Raw genomic sequence first — 15,393 nt, forward strand, 5'->3', positions numbered from 1 at the left:
AATGGGCCTTATGTTTCCTGCCTGCAGATTCTATTTTCCATCCTCAGTGCCATAATTTCACATTTATAATGCCAGGTATTCTTTTAATTTGTCTGCTGGTATATCGGTTACCTTTTATAATTTCATGTGTTCATTTACTAATTTAAGAGACAGAATCTCTTGAGGTTTGCAGAACCCACGGAGTGTCCTCCTTTGGGGTCCAATCTTAGAGCTCCAGATGTCTCTGTCACCCAGGATGAAGTACGGTGGCGATGGTACCGGTGGGTCTTTGTTCTTAGAGCCCCCAAGATGGCAGGAAGTGTTTTGTTCTCTGAGCTGAGGTTCTTGGCCTCACGGATTCCAAGGAATGGAACCTTGGGCCATGTGGTGAGTGTTACAGCTCTATTAGAAGCTGTGGGTCATGGAAGAGAACCACAAAACCCAGCGATTAGTGTTCAGCTCAATTAGGACTGAACCCTGGCCCTTAGCTGCGCAGGAACAATGGCCAGCCTCTAGCCCAAACAGGAGCGGAAATGGAAGCCTCTCTGGATCAGAAACGCAGTGGACACCCTGCTAGATCCAGAAGGGTGGAAGTCAACAGTGGGTCTGCCATGACGGCGATCAGCAGTGGTGGATGGCCAGTGATAGCTCAGCTCAGGCTGGAACAAACACGGACCAGAAGAGTGTGAAGTCGCAAGATGTAATAGAGTGAAAACAGAGCTTCCATACAATGGGAGGGGACTTAAGGGGGGTTGCCCATCCAGCTCTAAGGCCTGGGTTTATATCCCGATCATTGTCCCTCCCCCTGTGCTCTCAGGCGATAAATGATTTCACTATTTCTTTACCTCCTGCTTTTAACCTAATTGGTATTTTAGTGAGTCCTCTTTAGTACCTCATGGATCGGTTTTGAGCTGAGTTACAAGCCCTGTGTTTAAAGGTGGGTGTGGCCTCCTTCCCCAGCTAGGCTTGGGAATTCTTTGTTGGCCTAGGAAATCCAGCTAGTCCTGTCTCTCAGCACGGTAGTGGCTCAATGAAGCCTCAACCTCCCAAGCTCAAGTGAGCTTCAGCTCCCAAGCTTCAGCTTCCCGAATAGCTATGAGTACAGGTGTATGCCACCATACTGGCTAATTTTTTATTTTTTTAGAGACAGGGTCTCTCTGTGTTACCAGGGTGGTCTCAAACTCCTGGGTTTAAGAGATCCTCCCACCTCAGCCTCCTAAAGTGTTGGGATTACAAGTGTGAGACACTGCATCCAGTCCTTTTACATTAATACTGAGTTTGTTGTGCTCTCATGTGTAATATTGTACCTCAAAGTTGTAACTTTGAAAGAATTGTGTCATTTCTCCCACTGGATTCTCAAGAGTCTCCTTCCCCTTTCTGCCATGGTGATTTAACTCTGGCAGAAAAAGATATTTATATAAACTACTTAATTTATTTAAATAATCTAACCACTTTTTACTAGGTTTTAAAATATTCAGTAGCAAAAAGGAAGCCTCTAAAGCATTGTACACTTCAAAAACAAATAAAATTCTACCTGTTCACCACTTTAGAATCCACTGCTCTTGGTTTTAATACTCCAATGGGTGTCTAATTCATTCCTCTTTTTTTATGGCAAATATGTCACCTTTATTTTTTGTCTCTCTTTAAACTTACCCGTCTCATTTGAGGGCTTTCCTTTTTTAACCTATGATTTTATTAACAACATATGATTAGAAAAATGGAGCACTCTCTTGATTCGTTTTTATTTTGTACAATCAGATTTTGCACAGATTTTTAAAATAAAAGATAAAATTCAAAACAACAAAAAATAGGCATTTCTTTATGGTAACATTGTTTTTTGTTTGTTTGTTTGTTTTTTGGGTTTTTTTGTTTGTTTGTTTGTTTTTTAATGTGTCTCTCCTAAAATAATATGGCATCCTTTTCCAAAATACTAAGCATAGTCAGAGGAATAACCCAGGGACTTACAGGATGGGAGGTATTTTCATTGGAATCTGCAAAGATAGGGTATCTCAGCCTATTTTTGCTTTGTATTTATTTTTGCTATAATTTGTTAAAGTAGCACATTCTAAGAGTCTAATATTAGTAAATTAAAAAAACCAACAAAGAGTCTTGCCAGATGCTTAACTCTTGAGATCAAGGGTCAGGGAAGTCTTATATTCTTAGGTTAGCTCCTTTGTTTAAAGTAACATAGAGAAAATAGGCACAAAGCAGGGTCAATTCCACTCTAGGTAAATCATGATGAAGTAGATTATACAAGTTCTGAGGATAGCTGTAGACAAAATATACTCTCTTGTATATTCATTTTAGAAGTAGCACATGCAATTAGACAAATTTCATAAAATCTTCTATGTGAGTTTAATAGGCTCACATAAATGGTTGTCCTTCCCATAAAAGGCTGATGGAGTTAACAGGTTGTGACCTCAAGTCAAATAACCATATTAGTCTGAAAAGGCCAAGTTATTCTGTCATGATAAACAAAATCCCAAACCTTAGCTGCCTAAACCAACAAAGCTTTGTTTTTTACTCATTCCATGTGTTATTCACCGTAAATTTTGATTGCAAGTTGACGGTGGCATTTTTCAGTGTTGCCATTATTCTTACCATGGGACCCAGGCTGTTGGAGGAACTGTAATCTGAAACATTTTCACTTAGTCTGATAAATAGTAAATAGCACCCCAGGGTATGTTACAGAACCAATTAAATTCTCAACTCAGAAGTGATACAGTTCAATTTCTCCTAGTAATTCATTGACTGGAGTGGTCACATGGTTTCCCCCGAAGTACAGAGGCAGAGAGAGTGAAATGCTACCAGGTGATAGGAAAATGTAAATATCTAGTAAACAATAGTATTCATTCCACAATAGGCCAAGGTCTTTGTGTCCCTTATGGCCATTTATGTTGTACAATATGTACAAATCCTTGGTTAATAGCACTTTTGGTGAGAAATTAAGTTCATCCTTTTTTTTTTTTTTTTTGAGATGGAGTCTCGCTCTTGTCAGCAGGCTAGAGTGCAATGGCGCCATCTCAGCTCATCTCTGCCTCCTGGGTTCAAGCAATACTCCTGCTTTAGCCTCCCAAGTAGCTGTTATTATAGGCGCCCACCACCATGCCTGACTAATTTGGTATTTTCAGTAGAGACGAGGTTTCACCATGTTGGCCCGGCTGGTCTCAAATGCCTGAATTTAGGTGACCCACGCGCCTCAGCCTCCCAAAGTGCTGGGATCACAGGCGTGAGCCACCATGCCTGGCCTAGTTCATCTTTGTGTTTCTATAAAATAATTCTTAACAACAGTATCTCAAATATTGAAAAAAATACATTTGAGTCTTTTCAAAGACTCAAATTTTTCTGGCTTGGATAAAGTAATAAAAGTTGTAAGTTCACTTTTTTTTTTAGAAAGTCATTCTGTTCCCCCACAAAAATAAACTATGTCAATTGTTGACTTTAGACAGTGAGGTATTTGAAGAATTTCACCTTCAGACAGAGAGCAGGAACAATGTGAGCAATATCTGGATACAAGTTGACACTGCATTTGAAAAGGAATAAAAGAAGAAGAAAAAACATTTTAGATATTTCCTGTCTCCTTCTCTATTGGCATTTCTCGCTCCTTGAAAAAGAAAAGACTGAGCTTTGCAAAGAGGTGAGAAATGCTTGATTTTAATTTTGATGGGATCACATAGAAATTAAATGAAAAGAGAATTACTTTTGTAATGTAAAGTGATTATGTTCTAGCAGGATCCAACCAATTGCATGTCCTTAGGTAATTATTTATCCTTCCAGAGCAGAGGTTGGCAAATTATGTCCTGTGAGTCAAATTCTGCTTGTTTTTGAATGGTTCTCAAACTAAGATGGATTTTACATTTAATAATAATAATTTTAAAACTCAAAGGAGTAATAATATTTCATGATCCATTCAAAACATATGAAATTTAAACCTCAGTGAAACACAGTCATTCACATTCATTTACATATTGTCTATGGCTGTTTTCATGCTGCAGTGACAGAGCTGAATAGTTGCCACAGAGGCTATGTCATTGTAAACTCTAAAATATTTACTATCTGGCCCATAACAGAGTTTTCCATATCCTGTTTTAGAGTTTTACTTTACTTATCTGTGCAATAAGAATGACTCTTATTTCATAATGTTGCAATACTTTGGAAAATTGATTTTTTTTCTTATTTCATTTTATGATTTATTCTGGCTTGAAACAAAATTATGATTCAGTCACAAATCATGGATGATTTTTCCTCTGTTTATAAGAATTGAATATCCATTGTACTTTTTAAGTTAATGATTTAGATATTTAGGCCAAAAAGAGCACCCTATTCCACACATACTTTTATGTAACTTTGCTCTGTTTCCCACTTGGGAGACACTACTGCTCCTCTTGCTATAACTAAAGTGCATGGGGGAAAAAAAAGAATGAAGATATCCAAGTCTTGTGATTCAAGATGATAGTTGTCTTGCCTGTTTTAATTAAAATTCCTTATTCCTTCCATATGAAGTACCACACCTCATATGGTACATACAGCTGTATCGTAGTTTACATTTCTTGGAGGTAAAGAGAGAGGGAAGAACACAAAATCTTACACCTTCTTAGAGTAAAACAATGTAAAAGAATAGGTGTAACAAATCCATAAGTGAGTCATTGTTTGGATTAAGTGTGGTAATACAGAGGCCCCCATACTCAGGGTTGTACTTGAGCCACAGGTAGTGTGTAATACTAAAGGGTCTTACTGCTAGGTGAAGTGATTAAATCTAATTTCCCAAAATGACAACCATGAAAACATATTAATCCAGATTTTCAAAAAGACAAGAAAATAAATTAAAAATAATGAGAAATTACACATTTTTGGAAAGAAAATTGGCAAAAAAAAAAAGTAGTTAATAACCTGGAAGCACAGAGAAAATTAAAACTAACATCTGTAAACTTTCATACCAACAAGATATAAACAAAATTTCCTTTTGAACCCTGAAAATTCTTAGGAATTAGTGGCACAAGCTACCATATATGGCTAAAGTAAGATATAAAGTTGAAAATGTACTTTTATTGGCCTCTTCCCTTTTCCTTGAATGCACCATTTCTCTGCATTTGTAATTCCTTTGTACAAAATGCCTTTTCCACAGCAATTCCCATGGTTTCCTTCCTTAATATTTTTCAGGAATTTATCCAATTATTATGGAGAGGGAAACAAAATATACAATCACTTCATTGTATCATCCATAATGTCTTATAACCAATAAAAATTTCTAGACATTCAATAGAACAAGAAAATATAATTCATAATAAAAAAACAGTAAGATGATCAGAATTGGAACTAGCAGACAAAGACAAAGCAACTATAATAAATATTAGAAGAATAAAAGAAGAGATATTTATAGTAAGTATATGGATGTAACTATTAGTAGAGAAATTAAAATTATAAAAAAGAACCAGACAAAATATAACATTAATTATATGGGTTTAATGATTAGTTGGAGACAGCAAAACAGGGAAGTCAGTGTATGTGAAATTATATCAATAGAAATTATCAGATCTGAAGAACTAAAGTGTTATATATAGAGAAAACTGAAATAAACAAGAGTTCAGTGACCTCTGAAAAAATATTGTTCAGTATAAGGATACACATTTAATTAGAGTCCCAGGAGGATATGAGAGGACATTAATAATATTTAAAAATAAAATTCCTGAAAACTTACAAAGCTACCCTGTATCAACTTTTGATTGAGCAACCTCAGCAACAATTAAGCATCTTAAACCCAGAGAAAACAATGTCTAGACACATTGTATCTAAACTGCTGAAAAACAAATAAAATAAGCAAATTATTGAAAGTGACCAGAAAAAAATGCTACCTTACATACAAAGACATAACTGTACAAAAGATAAGAGACTTGTAGTAAATAATAGCATCATGTCAATGTTGTATTACTAATTGAATAACTATATTGTGGTATATTAGAAAATGACTTTGTTCTTAGGAAACACATACTGAAGCACATAAACAGTATAATGTCTGTAACTTTTAAATGTTAAAAGTTGATGTAGGCATACATGCATGGGAATACAGTTCTTTTTACTATTATTGCAACTTCGTTATAATATGAAATTTGTAAAAAATAAAAAGAACAAAAAACATCAAAAATATAAATGTATACATGTGTATAAAATAAAAAGTAAATTTAAAAATTTAATGTGTAATGGTAGAAACTATGTAAACCTTAGCAGAGTAGGCAGCTTCTTCTGGGCTTAATTGTTGACATAGAGAAATATGTGTTCATGATAGTTAGATCTTTTGATTTTTGTATAAAGAAACCTGAAATTTATAATTTTGTGTGAAATTTCATAATTTTATATTTCAGTACAGAGTAAAAAAGTATACACTGAATACACTGAATGTTCATTAAAATAAACACTTCAATTTGGAAACTTTTTATATTAACATACATCAGTAATTCTTGAATAACAAATGATAATTCTGATATTATTGTTTTGCTTGCATCTGTAAATGTAGTTCACATGTTCAATATTGTCTGTGTATAAGAGGTAAGCTAGTAAAAATCATGTCTAAGATTTTCTAAATTCTGTATTAACTTTATATATTTTGTATATCAATATCAACATTTTACTTCATAAACATTATGAATTTGGAATCTAAGTTATCTAATCCCATATTTCTTCCATTCTTTTCTTCATTTTAAGAACAGTGAAGGTAGCAAGTATTAGAATGAGGAGGAAGATGCTAGGGAGTATATCTAGGGTTTTGAAGACAGTACCACACAGGCCACAGAAACTAAAGACTGGAACTAAATCATAATAATTTCAGAGACCAAAGAGTCAGATGGAGACAAAACCAGTGTTATACATTGGTTTATAGAGTCTGGCTTATGGCCCAGAAAATAAGGCAATATACAAATAGGGTAAGAAGAAGTCAGTGTGTGCTACTGTGGTCATAGTGGTGAGTTAAGCGGATAATCAGGTATTGAAGAAACAGGAAAATTCTGGTCAGTTATGGAAACACCTGTTAGTGTGTCCATGCCTTTCTTTAAAAAAACTGACATGAAGTGTGGTGTATGGATGAGTCAGCCTGACTTAGAAAGCCCCAGGTAAAACAGATACTCACACTACAGATAACACAGCCCGTAAAGTAAGTCATATCCATTTACCCATATTAAACTTCAGAAGTTCATCTCATAGCTGTGATGTGATTGATGAATTCCCATTGTACTGTTATATGTAGGGCAGGTGCTGGCTCTGTGTAAGCTGTGAGAGCTGTGTCTTGTTCTATCATCTTAATAGCCTGATTGATGGTACTACTGTCAACATTATGATGCTGTTTTGTGAACCTTGAGCCTATATTATATCAAACTCAAAATAACTGTATCAGTCTTAATATACTGTAAAGTATGTAGCATCTATCTTGTCTTTCTTATTAAAATCTCTCTCAGGTCTTTACCTGCCCTAAGTCTATACTCAGAACCGCTAAGGCTCTTACTTCTTGGGACACACAAAGGGTTTGTTTACATTACTAAATATTGTCCACCTTCAAAAATTGTCTATTCTGCCTTTGCCATTCCAATATATTATCAAAGTCTTTCTCTTTACTACAAATTTAAATATATTAGTGCGATTAAGGGTTAAAGTGATTTATCTCTATAGTTAACAACCATTCCTCTACTTACCAAATGGTTTAAACATACCAAGCTATTGCTTAACAGTCGTGTATTGTTTAACAACTAAATATGTTCTGAGAAATGCAATGTTAAGTGATTTCAGCATCCTGAAAGCATTATAGAGTGTAATGTGCTTATACAAATCTAGACGTATAGCCTACTACACACTTAGGCTACGTGGTATGGCCTATTGTTCCCAGGCTACAAACCTGCACAGCATGTCACCGTGCTGAATATTGTAGCAATAGTAAGTAACACAATGGTAACTATTTGTGGAGCTAAACATATCTACACACAGAAAAAGTACAGGAAAAATACAGTATAAAATTTAAAAAAAGTTATACCTATATAGGGCACTTACCATGAATGGAGCTTACAAAACTGAAAGTTGCTCTGGGTGAATCAGTGTGTGAGTAGTGAGTGAATGTGAAGGCCTAGGACATTACCATGCTCTACTGTAGACTTAGGATACATTAATTTATTTAAAAATATTTTTTCCTGAAAATAAATGAACATTTGCTTCCTTTAACTTTTTACTTAATAAACTTTTCATAAACTTTAAATCATGCTACTATAAAGACACATGCACATGTATCTTTATTGCAGCACTGTTTACAATAGCAAAGACTTGGAACCAACCCAAATGCCCATCAAAGATAGACTGGATGAAGAAAACGTGGCACATATATCCCATGGTATACTACGTAGCCATAAAAACGAATGAGTTCATGTCCTTTTCAGGGACAGAGATGAAGCTGGAAACCATCATTCTCAGCAAATTAACACAGGAACAGAAAACCAAACACTGCATGTTCTCACTTATAAGTGGGAGTTGAACAATGAGAATACGTGGACACAAGGAGGGGAATATCACACACTAGGGCCAGTCGAGGAGTAGGGGGCCAGGAGAGGGACAGTATTAGGAACACCTAATGTATGTGGGGCTAAAAACCTAGATGATGAGTTGATGGATGCAGCAAACCACCCTGGCACATGTGTACCAATATAACAAACCTGCACGTTCTGCACATGTATCCCAGAACTGAAATTATACTAATAAAACATGGTTTCAACTTTTGGACTCTTGTAATAACATTTAGCATAAAACACACACACATTTTTCTTTTTTCCTTTTTGAGACAGAGTCTCACTCCTTTACCCAGGCTACAGCGCAGTAGCACTATCACGGCTCACTGAAGCCTCAACTTGCTGGAGGCTCAGGTGATTCTTCCACCTCAGCCTCATGAGTAGCTTGGACTAAAGGCGTGCACCACCTCACCAGGCTGATTTTTTTGTATTTTTGTATAGATGGGGTTTTGTCATGTTGCCCAGGCTGGTCCTGAACTTCTGGGCTCAAGCTGTCTGCCTACCTCATCCTCCCGAAGTGCTAGGATTAGAGGTGTGAGCCACTGCATTTGGCCTAAGATTTTTCTTCATATCCATAATCAGTATGCTGCTTTCTATTTTTAATTTTATTAATTTTTCCTTTTTTAAAAAAAATTTAAACTTTCTTGTTAAAACTCAGACAGAAGCACATACATCAGCCTATGCCTACATAGGGTCAAGTCATCAATACCACTTTTCCATCTCCACATCTTGTCTCACTGGAAGGTCTTCAAGGACAATAAAATGCATGGAGCAGATAGGAATGCCTTTTTCTGGACCTGCTCCAGACTGTTTTACAGCTAACTTTTGTTTTAGTAAGTAGGAATGTACTTTAAAATAACAATAAAAATGTAGTATAGTAAATACATAAACCAGTAGCATAGTCATTTATTAAAAATTATTATCCACTGCATATAATTGTGTTATATTTTTACACAATTGGAAGTGCAGTTTGTTTACATCAGCATCATTACAAACATGTGTAACACGTTGTGCTATAACGTTAAGATGGCTATGACATCACTAAGGGATTGGAGTTTTGTAGCACCTTTATAATAGTATGAGACCACCATCTTACATACAGTTTGTCCTTGACTGAAATGTTATGTGGCATATGTCTGTGTATATCAATATATTTATGTATGTATATTTGTCTGTGTGTGTATATATACATATATATGTAAAATAAAATCTGTGTGTATGATCCTCTGCAGTAATATGGAACTTCCTTTCAAAGTCTCTGAGACTTTTTAAAATCTAAGGTTTTTTTCTATTGCTACCTTTTTATTTTATTTTTTGTTTATTTTGAGACTGAGTCTTTCTCTGTTGCTCAGGCTGAAGTGCAATGGCACAATCATGGCTCACTGAAGGCTTGAAGCCTTGACTCCCTGGGCTCAAGCCATCCTCCCACCTCAACCTCCTGAGTAGCTGAAACTACAGATGTGTGCCACCATGCCTAGCTAATTATTTCATTCATCGTAGAGATGAGATCTCATTGTTTTGCCTAGGTAACTCCTGAGTTCAAGTGATCCTTCTACCTTGGGCTCCAAAAGTGCTGGGATTGCAGTCATGAGCCACCTCACCCAGCTGAAATATAGGAGATATATATATATATATATATATATGCATATATAAAAAATTATCTATGTATATATAATCAATGTATAAACATATACATTTAAAAATATAATTGGACCAAGCATGGTGCTGTAATCCCAGCACTTTGGAAGGCTAAGGTAGGAGGATCACTTGAAGCCATGAGTTCAAGACCAGCCTGGGCAGCAAAACAATACCTTCTCTCTACAAAAAATGAAACAAAATCAGCTGGACATGGTGGCATATACCTGTAGTCCCAGCTATGTAGAAGGCTGAGGTTGGAGTATCCCTTGAGCCCAGAAATTTGAGGCTTCAGTGAGCTATGAGCCTGCCACTGCACTACAGCCTGTGCAACAGAGGAAAACTTCCATCTTAAAAATTACACAAAAATTAAAAATAAAAATGTAATCCCAGCACTCCTGACTTCAAGTGCTCTGCCCGCCTGGGCCTCCCAAAGTGCTGGGATTACAGGCATGAGCCACCACACCTTGCCCATTCTTTAGTTCTTTATTTGGCAGGAGGTGTGGTCAACTCCCTGGGATACATATGCATCAGAGACTGCAATTCTAATTAAACTTAACACAGGTTTGATGGAGTGGTTGTTGAACTAGGAGAGGTAGCAGAAAAGCTGATTTTTCTATGCCTTCTAAGGCCATTAGGATTGATATTGACATAATTATTAAGTTAAATGGGACAGGTAAGAAAAAAATTAATTCTTTCACCTTCTGATTGCTTCCTGTTACACCCTGGCTCTTGGAAGCTTCTTGTCACGTGAAATCTTGAGAGCAGATCACTAAGGAAATTTCGGAATGGACAAATACAAGAAGCATACAGCAGATGCTGACTATCCATAAACAGGACTGCTATTGCTACTCTATTATGGAACTTTTTCTTAGAAAAACAGTATTTGCTCCTCTACTCAATATAAAACTCCTATCTATTCAAGCCCACAACCTACTTCTCAGTCTGGGAGGACTGAGTTCAAAATACTGTGGTACAAGGCTTGATGTTTTTTCTGAAGTTTGAGCCTGGACTTTTTCTTGTGACTCCAGTAATGTAAAGTGTCTATGAGAGAAATTCCTTGTACATTCAACTGACAGAATATGCAAAATCAACCAAATAAAAGAGCATACAGAAGTCTAAGTTGCCAATCATGGGTGATTTAGATAGTTTAGAAAGAGCTGTCATAATTATGTACTTTTTTTTCTTATGCAAAATAAACTGGATTCTAAGAATTTTATCTACCTCTATTTGCAAAATAGAAAGTGCCTGGTTATTTCAGTGATTTGTGCAGGTAATTTTCTAACTATTTATTGTAACTTTGCATGCATAATGAATGTACAGCTAATCCTAACCATGATTATAAATATAAATGAAGTATTGTAAATTATCATATAAAATACAAAACTAGAGAATAATATCTTACAACTAGTGCTAAATATAAGCAGTAAAAATGAATACTTACAAGTTGGTTAATTGTTGAAATGATGACAATAAATAAACCTCTATTTGGGATGGACTCCTGCTTCTGATGATCTAATGTTAACTAGTCCCTCACTTTTAAGAACCCATTTAATTCAAATGAATCCCATAGTGCAGAAAAATTCATTTTAGAGTAAAACATATTAATTATGTTCCTGTTTTTAAAGGTAGTGCTGCACCAATACCATTCTAAATTGTGAAGAATTGAAATAAATACGTAGGCTAAATGAGACAGACATGTGGCACCCATACATACAAATGAAACTAGGAAATCACAGAACAAGTTTTCAAACTTGGCCTAGATAAAAGACTAGGCCAAGTTAACCATGGAAACATATTAATTGTAAATTTTCATTTCATCAAGATTGCACACATGCACACAGACATACACACAAACCCGTACACACACGTTCAACCATTGCCCTCTGCCCATCATTGGCAGTTAGGACCACTTCACCGTATACCAATTGATTTCTCTCATTCCAAAGCCTGGGTCCTGCTCTGACCTCAGCAAAGTGAAGCATAAGTAGTTCTAGGTTAATAAATGATCATAATATAGATAATTATGTAGGAACTCTTCAATATGTTATGGTCAGACAACTGAAAATATAGTTAGCTTGTGAGAGTTAGTCTTTAAAATATACAAGCATGTGATTAGTAAGATTAGTGACTTTTCTAGAAAGCACATAGATCTGTACTCAAATCTTTGCTCCCACACATCCATGTTGTTGACCCTGGGTAAATTAAACAGTCCATTTTAGACTTCATATGTTTAATACATAGAGTACAGGTATATGTTTCGTATAAATATATCAATACATAATAGTTATCCCATGAGGATTTTGTGGAATTTAATTATTTAATTTACCTAGCATTCTCATTACAGTCTATAGCACATAATGTGTGCTCAGATTTTCTCTCTTAAGGCCTGATGACTTCCTAATCAAGAGAGAGAACAGAGAAAATATAATAGACTTGACTGTGAAAGGCACTGTTGCTTTTAAATGATATAGTTAAAGTATTAAAGATAAGTAAAATTAAACTTTAAAGTAAAGTAAGTAACTTTAAGTAAAGTGAGATAGATAAAGTAAAACTTACAGACAGCAAGGAACTTGAAAAGGAGACAGTCAATGTTTGGCTGTTTATCCAGCACAGTTCAGGCAAGAGGTACAATGAAGCCAGGGATATGGATGTTTTGCTGCGGGATAATGATAACACATCTGGCTTTTTCAGTGGACTGGAAAAAGCTCACATCCACATGACATTATGACATCCTTGATTCCTCCGTTTCCCACACATGCCACGTGCAAACCATCAGCAAACCGGTTTTCATCCCTTCTACCTGCATTATTCTAGTCCAAGCCAGGAGTATCATCACAACTTCTAGGTTGGCTCAGGTTATTCTCAATGCAGCCAGCGGAGCTGTCCTTTTAAAATGTATGTTATATTATATCATTCTTCTGCAATAACCCTTCAGTGTTTTCTCATTGTACTTAGTAAAAAGCCAACATTCTTTACAGGAGCATACAAGTCCTTTTACAACCTGGCTGCTTTGTTACCAATGTTTCCTGATTCTCTACCACTTTCTTGTCCACTTTGCTTCAGCTATGACGGCCTCCCTGTACACTCTTGCCCTGGAGTTTCTGTACTCGCTGTTCCTTTTATCTAAAACATTCTTCCCTGAATACCCTCATGGCTTCTCATTTACTACAGGTCTGAACTCAAATGTCATTTTGATAAGTCTCTATAAATAGCATCCAGCCTGCCCTGATACTAGACACTCTGTAATTTCCTCCTCTGACTTTTTCCCTTCTATTGTATTTATTTTCATCTGACATAATACATATTTATTTATTTATTTTTGTTATATGCATCTCTACCTGCCCCCCATGCATGCCTTCACAAGGTAAGTTCTATGAGGCCAGGGACTTTGAATTGTTTATGATTGTATACTTAATACCCAAAAGAGTTCCTGGCTAAATATAGGTGTTTATTAAATGTTTGTAAAATTAATGAATCGAGATTATACAACTCTCTTTATTCTGATGACATGTTCTGAAAGCAATATTACAATTATTTTTTCCTTCTTTCCAAATACCATAATGTAGGAAAGGGGCACAGTGCACTCCTAGCACAAGTAATCACCGGAAAAGAACACATCTTTCTAAAAAATATAAATTAGTACATTAACAAAAAGATTGCGAGAGGAGGGAAAACAAATGCAAAACATCCTTTTGATGAATTGGTGGAGGAATTTCAGGTCAAGATCTGACGATATTTGATTAATGAAATTTTTTTCTTAAAATATAAAAAAGAATATCCAACACTTTCCCATAAAGTTACTTGATTAGAAAGTTCATAAATCAGATTTTCATAATGAACTCAGTCTATCCTTTCAGTCTTAGCAAGGTTATACCTAATTATTCCTAGAGAGATTAGTGTGTATCATTTTTAGGATTCTCTTATATATCTTTTCTAAAAGACGTAATCCTTAGCATTTTAAAACTTACATGTGTGACGATGTCAGTATCCTTAGGAAGACATGTATTTGGATGCACAATGACTTTCATAAATCACATAAAAATATCTAATAATAAAAATATTATTAGATAAATAATATTTATCTAAATAAACACATTTAGATAAAATGTGTTTCAGTCTTACAAAAATTCTTAAATGTTTATTATTAGCAATTTTGATACCATCTGGCTTATTAACTCCCTGCTATATACCTTGCTTAATTTGTTTTCTTGGTTATAGATATAATACTAAGTAGATAAGATGAGAGTACTTGAGAACTGGCTTTGAATTATTTTCATGAATGATAGAATTTACCTTTGGTATGCCTATTTCATACAGTGAAAACTGATGGGAAGGATTGGAAAAAAAATCCCAGGGGAGCTAGGCTTTTATGTCAACTTCCCCAAGGGGTGACTATATCTCGATTAATTTTGTTGCTGCTACACTTCTGTGGAGTTCAGGAAATTACTGCCCCTAGAAACGAATATCTGAGATCAGGTAAGAGATTGGCTACAGGATTTTCAAAAGAATAAGGGCCAAACTTTCTAATTTACTCAGTGTTCAGGATTAGCACTTTTCTAAATATTTTGTAAGAAACAAGTCAAACACACAAGCTATTATTTAAAGACAACTTCACTATATAAAATTTAAAGCATCTGCTATTTATATTAGCAGACTTTTCATTGTTAAGGGGGCTTCATCTTCTTCAAGATTCTCTAACTGCCTCTCAAATATATATTAAACAGATTTGCAATGTTTTAATACTGCATACTTGCATGGCAAATAAAGAAATATATTAAATGTAACCCATATACTAGATAGGGGGTTAGGAAATTTTATATGTATTAGTTTATTGAAACTACACATACACATACACACACACACACACACACACACACGTACACGCACAAAAAGTAAAGATGAGGGATTGAAGCTCCGAAATTAAATATTATGCTCAAGGTTACAGAATCAGTGTGTTCAGAGGAGGTATTCGTGCTTTGGGCTTCTGGCTCAAAAAATCCTGTAGTATTTCTCCTATGTCATATATTTTTAGAACTTTTGATGCTCTAAAATGGAATAAATACATTCACACTTCTATTTCAATATTATGTTAATCATGTTAGTATTTTCAGTTATTATTTACCTATGTCCTATCATGTCCTTGCAAACAGTATCCTTGCTTTACCTGGGAAAAAGTAATTGTCAAAGTTAGTTGCTAATGATATCATTTCTTGCTTGTTCTACTTCTGAGTTATTTTTA

The 15,393-nt window shown here is 35.2% G+C and overlaps 1 long non-coding RNA gene across 2 annotated transcripts in view; it reads right to left on the reverse strand.

Moving 5' to 3' along the window:
- LOC105463577 (uncharacterized) overlaps positions 1 to 13,251 on the reverse strand; it is a 31,153-nt gene extending 17,902 nt beyond the window's left edge. The window contains exon 1 of one of the 2 annotated variants that reach the window (XR_003013916.2): positions 12,711 to 13,251. This is a non-coding gene — a long non-coding RNA (uncharacterized lncRNA). The remainder of the gene's footprint in view (positions 1 to 12,710) is intronic. The other variant, XR_976417.3, reaches the window with a different exon arrangement.
- Between the last annotated feature and the right edge of the window lie 2,142 nt (positions 13,252 to 15,393).

The sequence above is a fragment of the Macaca nemestrina genome, chromosome 3, assembly GCF_043159975.1.
Source record: "Macaca nemestrina isolate mMacNem1 chromosome 3, mMacNem.hap1, whole genome shotgun sequence".
NCBI classification, from domain to species: Eukaryota; Metazoa; Chordata; class Mammalia; order Primates; family Cercopithecidae; genus Macaca; species Macaca nemestrina.